Genomic DNA, 15,634 nt, shown 5'->3' with positions numbered 1-15,634 from the left:
TTTGAACTAAGCCTTATACATGGTTACTTCTGCTGTAAATTTGGGCATTTCAGCATAGATGTCAATGGTGACTGACTCACTGTTGGAGCCAGCCTCAAGTGGCCATTCCAGGAAACGCAGTTTAGCCAGTTACACAATGGCTGGAACTACTATATTATTTGGATAACGTAACTTGTGAAAGTCGTGAGGTGTACAACTTGAACAGCATGGGGATAACAACATCTAATGAAGATATTCAAAGTTCACAAGAATGTATCACCTGCAGTCTTTAGTTTTACTATTTGTACAGAACATCAAGTCTCCCATGAGACTAACAAAAATTGCCAGAGCTGACTATATTTCAAATCATCCTGGCAGGGTATTGGGTTAAGTTTTCAACCAGCAATAATCACGTCTCAGTACAACTTCATAGACTATGAAATTGCCGCTGCGAAAGAATGTCTTAAACACATACAACATTAAACTGGACCTCGTTTAGCACTCACAACACATATGGTGCATTTTTCCAACCTCAGGGGGTGTACAGTCATACTGATGATGATTGTGATTGGCTTCTTGACCATAAACCACGCCTTTTCCATGAGGTCGCGGCTGAACAGGTATATACCATAAACCGTATGAAACATGGTCCATAGTTTTTCCAGAGTTAATGTGGGGCGAACGAAGCCCTCAGTCTATGTTGGCCACAGTCTCCGTGACGCACCCAACCGTCACTCAAACCGGACCAGCCCTCAATTACACAGAACTTTAATCCTTAAAATAATTGCAAACGGGTTAGTTCACCAACTATGTCGTGAACAGGAAATTTGGCTAAAGAGACCTACCCGGTTTTTGAACTAAGCCTTATACATGGTTACTTCTGCTGTAAATTTGGGCATTTCAGCATAGATGTCAATGGTGACTGACTCACTGTTGGAGCCAGCCTCAAGTGGCCATTCCAGGAAACGCAGTTTAGCCAGTTACACAATGGCTGGAACTACTATATTATTTGGATAACGTAACTTGTGAAAGTACGGTACAACTTGGACAGCATGGGATAACAACATCTAATGAAGATATTCAAAGTTCACAAGAATGTATCACCTGCAGCCTTTAGTTTTACTATTTGTACAGAACATCAAGTCTCCCATGAGACTAACAAAAATTGCCAGAGCTGACTATATTTCAAATCATCCTGGCAGGGTATTGGGTTAAGTTTTCAACCAGCAATAATCACGTCTCAGTACAACTTCATAGACTATGAAATTGCCGCTGCGAAAGAATGTCTTAAACACATACAACATTAAACTGGACCTCGTTTAGCACTCACAACACATATGGTGCATTTTTCCAACCTCAGGGGGTGTACAGTCATACTGATGATGATTGTGATTGGCTTCTTGACCATAAACCACGCCTTTTCCATGAGGTCGCGGCTGAACAGGTATATACCATAAACCGTATGAAACATGGTCCATAGTTTTTCCAGAGTTAATGTGGGGCGAACGAAGCCCTCAGTCTATGTTGGCCACAGTCTCCGTGACGCACCCAACCGTCACTCAAACCGGACCAGCCCTCAATTACACAGAACTTTAATCCTTAAAAGAATTGTAAACGGGTTAGTTCACCAACTATGTGGTGAACAGGAAATTTGGCTAAAGAGACCTACCCGGTTTTTGAACTAAGCCTTATACATGGTTACTTCTGCTGTAAATTTGGGCATTTCAGCATAGATGTCAATGGTGACTGACTCACTGTTGGAGCCAGCCTCAAGTGGCCATTCCAGGAACCGCAGTTTAGCCAGTTACACAATGGCTGGAACTACTATATTATTTGGATAACGTAACTTGTGAAAGTACGGTACAACTTGGACAGCATGGGATAACAACATCTAATGAAGATATTCAAAGTTCACAAGAATGTATCACCTGCAGCCTTTAGTTTTACTATTTGTACAGAACATCAAGTCTCCCATGAGACTAACAAAAATTGCCAGAGCTGACTATATTTCAAATCATCCTGGCAGGGTATTGGGTTAAGTTTTCAACCAGCAATAATCACGTCTCAGTACAACTTCATAGACTATGAAATGCAGCTGGAAAGAATGTCTTAAACACATACAACATTAAACTGGACCTCGTTTAGCACTCACAACACATATGGTGCATTTTTCCAACCTCAGGGGGTGTACAGTCATACTGATGATGATTGTGATTGGCTTCTTGACCATAAACCACGCCTTTTCCATGAGGTCGCGGCTGAACAGGTATATACCATAAACCGTATGAAACATGGTCCATAGTTTTTCCAGAGTTAATGTGGGGCGAACGAAGCCCTCAGTCTATGTTGGCCACAGTCTCCGTGACGCACCCAACCGTCACTCAAACCGGACCAGCCCTCAATTACACAGAACTTTAATCCTTAAAATAATTGCAAACGGGTTAGTTCACCAACTATGTGGTGAACAGGAAATTTGGCTAAAGAGACCTACCCGGTTTTTGAACTAAGCCTTATACATGGTTACTTCTGCTGTAAATTTGGGCATTTCAGCATAGATGTCAATGGTGACTGACTCACTGTTGGAGCCAGCCTCAAGTGGCCATTCCAGGAAACGCAGTTTAGCCAGTTACACAATGGCTGGAACTACTATATTATTTGGATAACGTAACTTGTGAAAGTACGGTACAACTTGGACAGCATGGGATAACAACATCTAATGAAGATATTCAAAGTTCACAAGAATGTATCACCTGCAGCCTTTAGTTTTACTATTTGTACAGAACATCAAGTCTCCCATGAGACTAACAAAAATTGCCAGAGCTGACTATATTTCAAATCATCCCTGGCGGGGTATTGGGTTAAGTTTTCAACCAGCAATAATCACGTCTCAGTACAACTTCATAGACTATGAAATTGCCGCTGCGAAAGAATGTCTTAAACACATACAACATTAAACTGGACCTCGTTTAGCACTCACAACACATATGGTGCATTTTTCCAACCTCAGGGGGTGTACAGTCATACTGATGATGATTGTGATTGGCTTCTTGACCATAAACCACGCCTTTTCCATGAGGTCGCGGCTGAACAGGTATATACCATAAACCGTATGAAACATGGTCCATAGTTTTTCCAGAGTTAATGTGGGGCGAACGAAGCCCTCAGTCTATGTTGGCCACAGTCTCCGTGACGCACCCAACCGTCACTCAAACCGGACCAGCCCTCAATTACACAGAACTTTAATCCTTAAAAGAATTGCAAACGGGTTAGTTCACCAACTATGTGGTGAACAGGAAATTTGGCTAAAGAGACCCAACCCGGTTTTTGAACTAAGCCTTATACATGGTTACTTCTGCTGTAAATTTGGGCATTTCAGCATAGATGTCAATGGTGACTGACTCACTGTTGGAGCCAGCCTCAAGTGGCCATTCCAGGAAACCGCAGTTTAGCCAGTTACACAATGGCTGGAACTACTATATTATTTGGATAACGTAACTTGTGAAAGTACGGTACAACTTGGACAGCATGGGATAACAACATCTAATGAAGATATTCAAAGTTCACAAGAATGTATCACCTGCAGCCTTTAGTTTTACTATTTGTACAGAACATCAAGTCTTCTCCCAGCAGACTAACAAAAATTGCCAGAGCTGACTATATTTCAAATCATCCTGGCAGGGTATTGGGTTAAGTTTTCAACCAGCAATAATCACGTCTCAGTACAACTTCATAGACTATGAAATTGCGGGTTGCGAAAGAATGTCTTAAACACATACAACATTAAACTGGACCTCGTTTAGCACTCACAACACATATGGTGCATTTTTCCAACCTCAGGGGGTGTACAGTCATACTGATGATGATTGTGATTGGCTTCTTGACCATAAACCACGCCTTTTCCATGAGGTCGCTGCCCGAACAGGTATATACCATAAACCGTATGAAACATGGTCCATAGTTTTTCCAGAGTTAATGTGGGGCGTAACGGGAAGCCCTCAGTCTATGTTGCGCCACAGTCTCCGCGGACGCACCCAACCCATTACTCAAACCGGACCAGCCCCTCAATTACACAGAACTTTAATCCTTAAAATAATTGCAAACGGGTTAGTTCACCAACTATGTGGTGAACAGGAAATTTGGCTAAAGAGACCTACCCGGTTTTTGAACTAAGCCTTATACATGGTTACTTCTGCTGTAAATTTGGGCATTTCAGCATAGATGTCAATGGTGACTGACTCACTGTTGGAGCCAGCCTCAAGTGGCCATTCCAGGAAACGCCATTTAGCCAGTTACACAATGGCTGGAACTACTATATTATTTGGATAACGTAACTTGTGAAAGTACGGTACAACTTGGACAGCATGGGATAACAACATCTAATGAAGATATTCAAAGTTCACAAGAATGTATCACCTGCAGCCTTTAGTTTTACTATTTGTACAGAACATCAAGTCTCCCATGAGACTAACAAAAATTGCCAGAGCTGACTATATTTCAAATCATCCTGGCGGGGTATTGGGTTAAGTTTTCAACCAGCAATAATCACGTCTCAGTACAACTTCATAGACTATGAAATTGCCATTGTAAAGCCGGCCTCGCAATTTCGCTTTGCCATTGTAAAACCGGCCTCGCAATTTCACTTCGCCATTGCAAAGCCGGCCTCGCAATATTGAAATGAGATGACCAGGGCAGGGAAAATATTTCGTACCGGGTTAAGTGTGGCCATAGCGGGGGCTTAAGTGTGGGTTCCCGGACCGACCGGAGGTCAAGGTGCCTGAGGTGGGCTCTTTTCCTGAATGTATACCCGGAGGTTAGCCCCTTCTGTGGGCCGATGGGTGGCTCCCCTTGGTGGGCCTTGTAAAGTCGGCTTCCGAATGCCACCTATCCAGCCGGCATTGTAAGGTCAGCGTCGCAAATAACGCACAGTTGGGTTTTAGGAACCACTGTGCTAAAATGGTTAAGTTTAGGTAAGGGGTTGGGGGTAACAGCCCTCACCTGTGGGTGCTAGTCTGGTATCTCCTAGCAGGTGGTTGGCACTGTGAAGCCAGCATTGCAAATAATGACAGTTGTGCTTACGCACCACTGTGCTAGAATGGTTAAGGTTAGGGATAAGGGATGAAATGGGATGTTGGTAACGGGTAACAATCCCTGCAATGGTAACAGCCCACACATACAGGTAGGGTCCTTTGGTGTTTTGAACCTTCACAATAAACTTGCTGTTCTTTCACATAAAAAGAACCAAAGTGTTGTTTTTCATACGGGCGAGGGGTAAGGGTTTAACTGAAGCAAATGCCATGTATCGGTGCATGTAACGCCACGCGTGAAATTAGCAAGATACGCCAATGCGATTGAGCCAGCTGGTGGCCAGATTTTGACGAGACTGGAACCACATGGTGTGTGTGTGTTCAGCCATTCTGGCATTGTAAAGCCAGCTTTGCAATGAGTGTGTTTCTGACACTTTGAAATAATCTGTTGGATGCTGTTCCGCTGGCAGCATATATGCCGCGATTCGCTTACGGAATCCAACAGCTAATTTCAAAGTGTGAAAAGTGTTTCATTGTAAAGCCGGATTCTGCAAGTCATCTAGCAAATGCCGGCTTCGCAAGGAGTGTGTTTTTTGACACTTTGAAAATGTACGCCAACCTGGGAACTAGGTAAGGGTGATAGCCACGCATCATCAAGTGATGATCCTCTAAACGGTGTTGACCGCCTCGCACTTCACTTAGCCATTGTAAAGCCGGCCTAGCAATTTCACTTCGCCATTGTAAAGCCGCTGACTTCACCTGTTGTAAAGCGGCCTAGCAATTTCACACCGTATTGTAAAGCCGGCCTAGCAATTCACTATACATGTAAAGCGCTAGCAATTTCACTAAATAAGCCTGATTCACTTCTACCATAAACGCGCATTTCACTTCGCCATTGCAAAGCGCCTGATATTGAAATGACCAGGGCAACGCAAAATATTTCGCTGCCGGGTCTGTGGCCATAGCGGGGGCTTAAGTGTGGTTCCCGGACCGAACCGAGGTCAAGGTGCGCTGAGGTGGGCCTTTTCCTAAATGTATACCCGAGGTTAGCCCCTTCTGTGGGTCAATGGGTGGCTCCCCCTTGGGGGGCCTTGTAAAGTCGGCTTCGCGAATGCCACCTATCCAGCCGGCATTGTAAGGTCAGCTTTGCAAATAACGACAATTGGGTTTAGGCACCACTGTGCTAGAATGGTTAAGTTTAGGTAAGGGGGTTGGGGGGTAACAGCCCTCACCTGTGGGTGCTAGTCTGGCATCTCCTAGCAGGTGGTTGGCACTGTGAAGCCAGCATTGCAAATAATGACAGTTGTGCTTACGCACCACTGTGCTAGAACGGTTAAGGTTAGGGATAAGGGATGAAATGGGATGTTGGTACGGGTAAAAATCTCTGCAATGGTAACAGCCCACACATACAGGTAGGGTCCTTTGGTGTTTTGAACCTTCACAATAAACTTGCTGTTCTTTCATGATAAAAAGAACCAAAGTGTTGTTTTTCATACGGCGCAGGGCGAAGGGTTTAACTGAAGCAAATGCCATGTATCGGTGTACGAACCGCGACGCGTGAAATTAGCAAGATACCGCCAATGCGATTGAGCCCAGCTGGTGGCCAGATTTGACGAGACTGGAACCACATGTGTGTGTGTGTCTAGCCATTCTGGCATTGTAAAGCCAGCTTTGCAATGAGTGTGTTTCTGACACTTTGAAATAATCTGTTGATGCTGTCTCCGCTGTAGCATATATGCCGCATTCGCTACGGAATCCAACAGCTAATTTCAAAGTGTGAAAATGTGTTTCATTGTAAAGCCGGATTCGCAATGTCATCTAGCAAATGCCGGCTTCAGCAAGGAGTGTGTTTTTGACACTTTGAAAAATGTACGGCACCTGGGAACTAGGTAAGGTGTCCACTTGTGATCCTCAAACGGTGTTGGTCGGCCTGAATTTCACTTAGATTTAAGCGCTACAATTCATTGCATTTAAAGCCCCCAATTTCACGCTCATTGTAAAGCCGGCCTCGCACTTCACCTCTGAGGCAATCAATGCCATAAGCGCTCGCAATTCACATTTAAAGCGCCCTAATTCCGCTTTACATTGTAAAGCCGGCCTCGCAATTTCGACCGCCATTGTAAAGCCGGCCTAGCAACTTCACTTTGCCATTGTAAACCGGCTGCAATTTCACTTCGGCCATTGCAAAGCCGGGCCTGCAATATTGAAATGACCAGGGCACGTAAAATATTTCGTGTCGGGTTGCGTGGCCATAGCGGGGCTTACGTGGGTTCCCTGACCAACCGGAGGTCAAGGTGCTTGAGGTGGGCCCTTTTCCTGAATGTATACCCGAGGTTAGCCCCTTCTGTGGGCCGAAGGGTGGCTCCCCTTGCGGCCTTGTAAAGTCGGCTTCGCGAATGCCACCTATCCAGCCGGCATTGTAAGGTCAGCTTTGCAAATAAAACGACAGTTGGGTTTAGGCACCACTGTGCTAGAATGGTTAAGTTTAGGTAAGGGGTTGGGGGAAACAGCCCTCACCTGTGGGTGCTAGTCTGGTATCTCCTAGCAGGTGGTTGGCACCGTGAAGCCAGCATTGTGAAATAATGACAGTTGTGCTTACGCACCACTGTGCTAGAACGGTTAAGGTTAGGGATAAGGGATGAAATGGGATGTTGGTACGGGTAACAATCTCTGCAATGGTAACAGCCCACACATACAGGTAGGGTCCTTTGGTGTTTTGAACCTTCACAATAAACTTGCTGTTCTTTCATGATAAAAAGAACCAAAGTGTTGTTTTTTCATACGGCGAGGCGTAAGGGTTTAACTGAAGCAAATGCCATGTATCGGTGCATGAACCGCATGCGTGAAATTAGCAAGATACGCCAATGCGATTGAGCCAGCTGGTGGCCAGATTTGGACGAGACTGGAACCACATGGTGTGTGTGTGTCTAGCCATTCTGGCATTGTAAAGCCAGCTTTGCAATGAGTGTGTTTCTGACACTTTGAAATAATCTGTTGGATGCTGTCGCTGGCTAGCATATATGCCGCATTCGCTACGGAATCCAACAGCTAATTTCAAAGTGTGAAAATGTGTTTCATTGTAAAGCCGGATTCGGCATGTCATCTAGCAAATGCCGCATCGCAAGGAGTGTGTTTTTGACACTTTGAAAATGTACGCCAACCTGGGAACTAGGTAAGGGTGATAGCCAACGCATCATCAAGTGATGATCCTCAAACGGTAAGTTGACCGGGCTCGCACTTCACTTAGCCATTGTAAAGCCGGCCTAGCAATTTCACTTCGCCATTGTAAAGCCGCCTCGCAATTCCACGCCATTGTAAAGCCGGCCTCGCAATTTCACATCGCCATTGTAAAGTCGGCCTCGCACTTCAACCGCCATTGTAAAGCCGGCCTCGCACTTCGCTTTGCCATTGTAAAGCCGGCTCGCACCAACCGCAATAAAGCCGGCCTCGCAATTTCACTTCTGCCATTGTAAAACGGCCTAGCAATTTCACTCGGCCATTGCAAAGCCGGCCTCGCAATATTGAAATGGTAGACCAGGGAACGTAAAATATTTCGTGGCCGGGTTAAGTGGCCATAGCGGGGGCTTCATGGGTTCCCTGACCGACCGGAGGTCAAGGTGCTTGAGGTGGGCTCTTTTCCTGAATGTATACCGGAGGTTAGCCCCTTCTGTGCCATGGGTGGTTCCCTGGTGGGCCTTGTAAAGTCGGCTTCCGAATGCCATTCCTATCCGCGGCATTGTAAGGTCAGCTTTGCAAAAAACACATAGTTGGGCTTTAAGCACCACTGTGCTAAAATGGTTAAGTTTAGGTAAGGGGTTGGGGGTAACAGCCCTCACCTGTGGGTGCTAGTCTGGCATCTCCTAGCAGGTGGTTGGCACTGTGAAGCCAGCATTGAAATAATGACAGTTGTGCCTTACGCACCACCGTGCTAGAAGGGTTAAGGTTAGGGATAAGGGATGAAATGGGATGTTGGTACGGGTAACAATCTCTGCAATGGTAACAGCCCACACATACAGGTAGGGTCCTTGGTGTTTTGAACCTTCACAATAAACTTGCTGTTCTTTCATGAAAAAAGAACCAAAGTGTTGTTTTTCATAAGGGCGCAGGCGGAAGGGTTTAACTGAAGCAAATGCCATGTATCGGTGCATGCAACCGCATGCGTGAAATTAGCAAGATACGCCAATGCGATTGGAGCCAGCGGGGGGCCAGATTTGGACGAGACTGGAACCACATGGTGTGTGTGTGTCTAGCCATTCTGGCATTGTAAAGCCAGCTTTGCAATGAGTGTGTTTCTGACACTTTGAAATAATCTGTTTGATGCCTTCCGCTGGCAGCATATATGCCGATTCGCTAACGGAATCCAAACAGCTAATTTCAAAGTGTGAAAATGTGTTTCATTGTAAAGCCGGATTCGCAATGTCATCTAGCAAATGCCGGCTTCGCAAGGAGTGTGTTTTTGACACTTTGAAAAATGTACGCCAACCTGGGAACTAGGTAGGGGTGATAGCCACGCATCATCAAGTGATGATCCTCAAACGCAGGTTGACCGGCCTCGCACTTCACTTAGCCATTGTAAAGTCGGCCTAGACAATTCCGCCATTGTAAAGCCGGCCTCGCAATTTCATCGCATTAGATAAAGCCGGCCTCGCAATTTCACTCTTCTACATTGTAAAGCCGGCCTCGCAATTCACATCGCCATTGTAAAGTCCCTCGCATTCACCGCCATTGTAAGCCGGCCGCAATTCTGAGGCGTCATGCGCCTCGCACTCACTTGCCATTGTAAAACGCCTCGCAACTTCACTTCGCCATTGCAAAGTCGGCCTCGCAATATTGAAATGAGATACCAGGGCACGAAAAATATTTCGTACGGGTTAAGGTGATTATAGCGGGGGCTTTATGTGGGTTCCCTGACCGACCGGAGGTCAAGGGTGCCTGAGGTGGGCCCTTTTCCTGAATGTATACCCGAGGTTAGCCCCTTTCTGTGGGCCGATGGGTGGCTCCCTCGGGTGGGCCTTGTAAAGTCGTGTTTCGCAATGCCACCTATCCAGCCGGCATTGTAAGGTCAGCTTTGCAAATAACGCACAGTTGGGTTTAGGCACCACTGTGCTAGAATGGTTAAGTTTAGGTAAGGGGTTGGGGGTAACAGCCCTCACCTGTGGGTGCTAGTCTGGTATCTCCTAGCAGGTGGTTGGCACTGTGAAGCCAGCATTGAAATAATGACAGTTGTGCTTACGCACCACTGTGCTAGAAGGGTTAGGGTTAGGGATAAGGGATGAAATGGGATGTTGGTACGGGTAACAATCTCTGCAATGGTAACAGCCCACACATACAGGTAGGGTCCTTTTGGCGTTTTGAACCTTCACAATAAACTTGCTGTTCTTTCATGATAAAAAGAACCAAAGTGTTGTTTTTTCAACACGGCGAAATGGGTTTAACTGAAGAAAATGCCATGTATCGGTGCATGCACCGCATGCGTGAAATTAGCAAGATACGCCAATGCCATTGAGCCAGCTGGTGGCCAGATTTGGACGAGACTGGAACCACATGGTGTGTGTGTGTCTAGCCATTCTGGCATTGTAAAGCCAGCTTTGCAATGAGTGTGTTTCTGACACTTTGAAATAATCTGTTGGATGCTGTCTGGCTTAGCATATATGCCGCGATTCGCTACGGAATCCAACAGCTAATTTCAAAGTGTGAAAATGTGTTTCATTGTAAAGCCGGATTCGGAATGTCATCTAGCAAATGCCGGGTTTCGTAAGGAGTGTGTTTTGACACTTTGAAAATGTACCAACCGGGAACTAGGTAAGGGTGATAGCCACGCATCATCAAGTGATGATCCTCAAACGAGTGTTAACCGCCTCGCACTTTCACTTTAGCCATTGTAAAGCCGGCCTAGCAATTCTAACTTCGCCATTGTAAAGCCGGCCTCGCAATTTCATCGCTACATTGTAAAGCCGGCCTCGCAATTTCACATCGCCATTGTAAAACGCTCGCACTTCACTACGCATTGTAAAGCCGGCCTGCAATTTCGCTTCATAAAGCGGCTCACTCTTCGCATTGTAAAGCCGGCCGCAATTTCACTTTGCCATTGTAAAACCGGCCTCGCAATTTCACTTCGCCATTGCAAGCCGGCCTCGAACATTGAAATGCAGGATTTTCGGTTAGTGTGGCCATAGCGGGGGCTTGTTCCCGACCAACCGGAGGTCAAGGTGCTGAGGTGGGCCTTCTTTTCCTGAATGTATACCCGGGATAGCCCCTTCTGCCGAAGGGCTCCCTTGGTGGGCCTTGTAAAGTCGGGTTTCAAAATGCCACCTATCCAGCCGGCATTGTAAGGTCAGCTTTGCAAATAACGACAGTTGGGTTTAGGCACCACTGTGCTAGAATGGTTAAGCTTAGGTAAGGGGTTGGGGGTAACAGCCCTCACCTGCGGGTGCTAGTCTGGCATCTCCTAGCAGGTGGTTGGCACCGTGAAGCCAGCATTGTAAATAATGACAGTTGTGCTTACGCACCACCGTGCTAGAACGGTTAAGGTTAGGGATAAGGGATGAAATGGGATGTTGGTACGGGTAAAAATCTCTGCAATGGTAACAGCCCACACATACAGGTAGGGTCCTTTGGTGTTTTGAACCTTCACAATAAACTTGCTGTTCTTTCATGATAAAAAGAACCAAAGTGTTGTTTTTTCATACGGGCGAGGGGCGCAAGGGTTTAACTGAAGCAAATGCCATGTATCGGTGTACGGAACCGCACGTGAAATTAGCAAGATACCGCCAATGCGCATTGAGCCAGCTGGTGGCCAGATTTGACGAGACTGGAACCACATGGTGTGTGTGTGTCTAGCCATTCTGGCATATTAAAGCCAGCTTTGCAATGAGTGTGTTTCTGACACTTTGAAATAATCTGTTGGATGCTGTTCCGCTGGCAGCATATATGCCGTGATTCGCTACGTGAATCCAACAGCCAATTTCAAAGTGTGAAAATGTGTTTCATTGTAAAGCCGGATTCGCAATGTCATCTAGCAAATGCCGGCTTCGCAAGGAGTGTGTTTTTGACACTTTGAAAATGTACGCCAACCTGGGAACTAGGTAAGGGTGATAGCCAACGCATCATCAAGTGATGATCCTCAAACGCAGTTACCGGGCTCGAACTTCACTTAGCCATTGTAAAGTCGGGCCTAGCAATTCTCACTTTCTATTGTAAAGCCGGCCTCGCACTACATCCATTAAAGCCGGCCTCGCAACTTCACTTTGCCATTGTAAAGCCGGCCTCGCAAATTCACATCGCCATTGTAAAGCCGGCCTCGCAATTCGTCGCTTATTGTAAAGCCGGCCTTAAATTTCACTTTGCCATTGTAAAGTCGGCCTCGCAATTTCACTGCTTCATTGTAAAGCCGGCCTCGCAATTCTCACTTACATTGTAAAACCGCCCGCAATTTCACTTGCATTGCAAAACCGGCCTCGCAATATTGAAATGGTATAAACCAGGCACGAAAAATATTTCGCTGCCGGGTTAAGTGTGCCATAGCGGGGGCTTAAGTGTGGGTTCCCTCGACCGACCGGAGGTCAGGGCGCTTGAGGTGGGCCTTTTCCTGAATGTATACCGGAGGTTAGCCCCTTCTGTGGGCCGATGGGTGGCTCCCTCTGGTGGGCCTTGTAAAGTCGGTTTCGCGAATGCCACCTATCCAGCCGCATTGTAAGGTCAGCTTTGCAAATAACGACAGTTGGGTTTAGGCACCACTGTGCTAGAATGGTTAAGTTTAGGTAAGGGGTTGGGGGTAACAGCCCTCACCTGTGGGTGCTAGTCTGGTATCTCCTAGCAGGTGGTTGGCACTGTGAAGCCAGCATTGTGAAATAATGACAGTTGTGCTTACGCACCACCGTGCTAGAACGGTTAAGGTTAGGGATAAGGGATGAAATGGGATGTTGGTACGGGTAACAATCTCTGCAATGGTAACAGCCCACACATACAGGTAGGGTCCTTTGGTGTTTTGAACCTTCAACAATAAACTTGCTGTTCTTTCATGATAAAAAGAACCAAAGTGTTGTTTTTCATACGGCGAGGCTTAAGGGTTTAACTGAAGCAAATGCCATGTATCTATGGGCCGCACAACGCACGTGAAATTAGCAAGATACCGCCAATGCCATTGAGCCAGCTGGTGGCCAGATTTGGACGAGACTGGAACCACATGGTGTGTGTGTGTCCAGCCATTCTGGCATTGTAAAGCCAGCTTTGCAATGAGTGTGTTTCTGACACTTTGAAATAATCTGTTGGATGCTGTTCCGCTGAGGCATATATGCCGCATTCGCTACGGAATCCAACAGCTAATTTCAAAGTGTGAAAATGTGTTTCATTGTAAAGCCGGATTCGCAATGTCATCTAGCAAATGCCGGCTTCAAGTAAGGAGTGTTTTTTGACACTTTGAAAAATGTACGCCAACCTGGGGAACTAGGTTAGGTGATAGCCACGCATACAGTGATGATCCTCAAAGCAGTGTTAATCGGCCTCGCAACTTCACTTTAGCCATTGTAAAGCCGGCCTAGCAATTTCACTTCGCCATTGTAAAGCCGGCCTCGTAATTTCATCGCTGTCATTGTAAAGCCGGCCTCGAAATTTCACATCGCCATTGTAAAGTCGGCTCGCACTCGCTTTACATTGTAAAGCCGCCTCGCACTCACTGGCCGCCATTGTAAAGCCGCCTCAATTTCACTTCCTGCCATTGTAAAAGCCGGCCTCGCAACTTCACTTCGCCATTGCAAAGCCGGGCTCTGCAATATTGAAATGGTAGACCAGGCACGTAAAATATTTCGTGCCGGGTTAAGTGTGGCCATAGCGGGGGCTTAGTGTGGTTCCCTGACCGACCGGAGGTCAAGGTGCTTGAGGTGGGCCCTTTTCCTGAATGTATACCCGGAGGTTAGCCCCTTTCTGTGGGCCGATGGGTGGCTCCCCCTGGGGGCCTTTGTAAAGTCGGGCTTCGCGAATGCCACCTATCCAAGCCGGCATTGTAAGGTCAGCTTTGCAAATAACGACAGTTGGGTTTAGGCACCACTGTGCTAGAATGGTTAAGTTTAGGTAAGGGGTTGGGGGTAACAGCCCTCACCTGTGGGTGCTAGTCTGGTATCTCCTAGCAGGTGGTTGGCACTGTGAAGCCAGCATTGCAAAAATGACAGTTGTGCTTTACGCACCACCGTGCTAGAACGGTTAAGGTTAGGGATAAGGGATGAAATGGGATGTTGGTACGGGGTAACAATCTCTGCAATGGTAACAGCCCACACATACAGGTAGGGTCCTTTGGTGTTTTGAACCTTCACAATAAACTTGCTGTTCTTTCATGATAAAAAGAACCAAAGTGTTGTTTTTCATACTGCGAGGCGTGCAGGGTTTAACTGAAGCAAATGCCATGTATCGGTGCATGCACCGCATGCGTGAAATTAGCAAGATACCGCCAATGCGATTGGCGCCAGCTGGGCTGTGCAGATTTGGACGACCGGAACCACATGGGTGTGTGTGTGTCTAGCCATTCTGGCATTGTAAAGCCAGCTTTGCAATGAGTGTGTTTCTGACACTTTGAAATAATCTGTTGGATGCTGTTCCGCTTGGCAGCATATATGCCGGATTCGCTACGAAATCCAAAAAGCTAATTTCAAAGTGTGAAAATGTGTTTCATTGTAAAGCCGGATTCGCAAGTCATCTAGCAAATGCCGGCTTGCAAGGAGTGTGTTTTTGACACTTTGAAAAATGTACCAAACAGGAACTAGGTAAGGGTGATAGCCACGCATCATCAGGATGATCCTTAAACGCAGTTGGCCGGCCTCGCAACTTCACTTAGCCATTGTAAAGCCGCCTAGCAATTTTCACTTCGCCATTGTAAAGCCGGCCTCGCAATTTCACGCTACATTGTAAAGCCGGCCTCGCAACTTCACTTCGCTACATTGTAAAGCCGCCTCAATTTCACATAGTCTCTCCCTTGAGCCTCGCACTTCGCTTATTTAAAGCGCCTCGCACTCCGCCATTGTAAAGCCGCCTCGCAATTTCACTTTGCCATTGTAAAACCGGCCTCGCACTTAACTTCACCGCCATTGCAAAGCCGGCCTCGCAATATTGAAATGGTAGAACCAGGCACGTAAAATATTTCGTGCCGGGTTAAGTGCACTAGCGGGGGCTTAAGTGTGGTTCCCTGACCGACCGAGGTCAAGGTGCTTGAGGTGGGCCCTTTTCCTGAATGTATACCCGAGGTTAGCCCCTTCTTGGGTCAAGGGTGGCTCCCTTGGGGGGCTTGTAAAGTCGGCTTCGCAATGCCACCCATCCAGCCGGCATTGTAAGGTCAGCTTTGCAAATAACGACAGTTGGGTTTAGGCACCACTGTGCTAGAATGGTTAAGTTTAGGTAAGGGGTTGGGGGAAACAGCCCTCACCTGTGGGTGCTAGTCTGGTATCTCCTAGCAGGTGGTTGGCACTGTGAAGCCAGCATTGTAAAAAAATGACAGTTGTGCTTACGCACCACCGTGCTAGAAGGGTTAAGGTTAGGGATAAGGGATGAAATGGGATGTTGGTACGGGTAACAATCTCTGCAATGGTAACAGCCCACACATACAGGTAGGGTCCTTTGGTGTTTTGAACCTTCACAATAAAACA

General features: G+C 46.7%; 6 non-coding genes across 6 annotated transcripts; all 6 read right to left on the bottom strand.

Annotated features, from left to right (window-relative positions):
• Positions 1-298: 298 nt before the first annotated feature.
• LOC120546144 lies at positions 299-439 on the bottom strand. Its single transcript, XR_005636819.1, has one exon. It is a non-coding gene; the product is annotated as a U4 spliceosomal RNA (small nuclear RNA).
• A 683-nt stretch (positions 440-1,122) lies between these two features.
• Positions 1,123-1,263, bottom strand: LOC120546143. Its single transcript, XR_005636818.1, has one exon. It is a non-coding gene; the product is annotated as a U4 spliceosomal RNA (small nuclear RNA).
• A 683-nt stretch (positions 1,264-1,946) lies between these two features.
• On the bottom strand, positions 1,947-2,085 carry LOC120546125. Its single transcript, XR_005636801.1, has one exon. It is a non-coding gene; the product is annotated as a U4 spliceosomal RNA (small nuclear RNA).
• Positions 2,086-2,768: 683 nt separating this feature from the next.
• Positions 2,769-2,910, bottom strand: LOC120546109. The gene has a single exon (XR_005636786.1). It is a non-coding gene; the product is annotated as a U4 spliceosomal RNA (small nuclear RNA).
• Positions 2,911-3,598: 688 nt separating this feature from the next.
• LOC120546122 lies at positions 3,599-3,740 on the bottom strand. The gene has a single exon (XR_005636798.1). It is a non-coding gene; the product is annotated as a U4 spliceosomal RNA (small nuclear RNA).
• Positions 3,741-4,431: 691 nt separating this feature from the next.
• LOC120546116 lies at positions 4,432-4,570 on the bottom strand. The gene has a single exon (XR_005636792.1). It is a non-coding gene; the product is annotated as a U4 spliceosomal RNA (small nuclear RNA).
• Between the last annotated feature and the right edge of the window lie 11,064 nt (positions 4,571-15,634).

The sequence above is a fragment of the Perca fluviatilis genome, chromosome 17 (assembly GCF_010015445.1).
Source record: "Perca fluviatilis chromosome 17, GENO_Pfluv_1.0, whole genome shotgun sequence".
NCBI lineage: Eukaryota > Metazoa > Chordata > Actinopteri > Perciformes > Percidae > Perca > Perca fluviatilis.
This window is presented reverse-complemented; position numbering and strand designations above follow the sequence as displayed.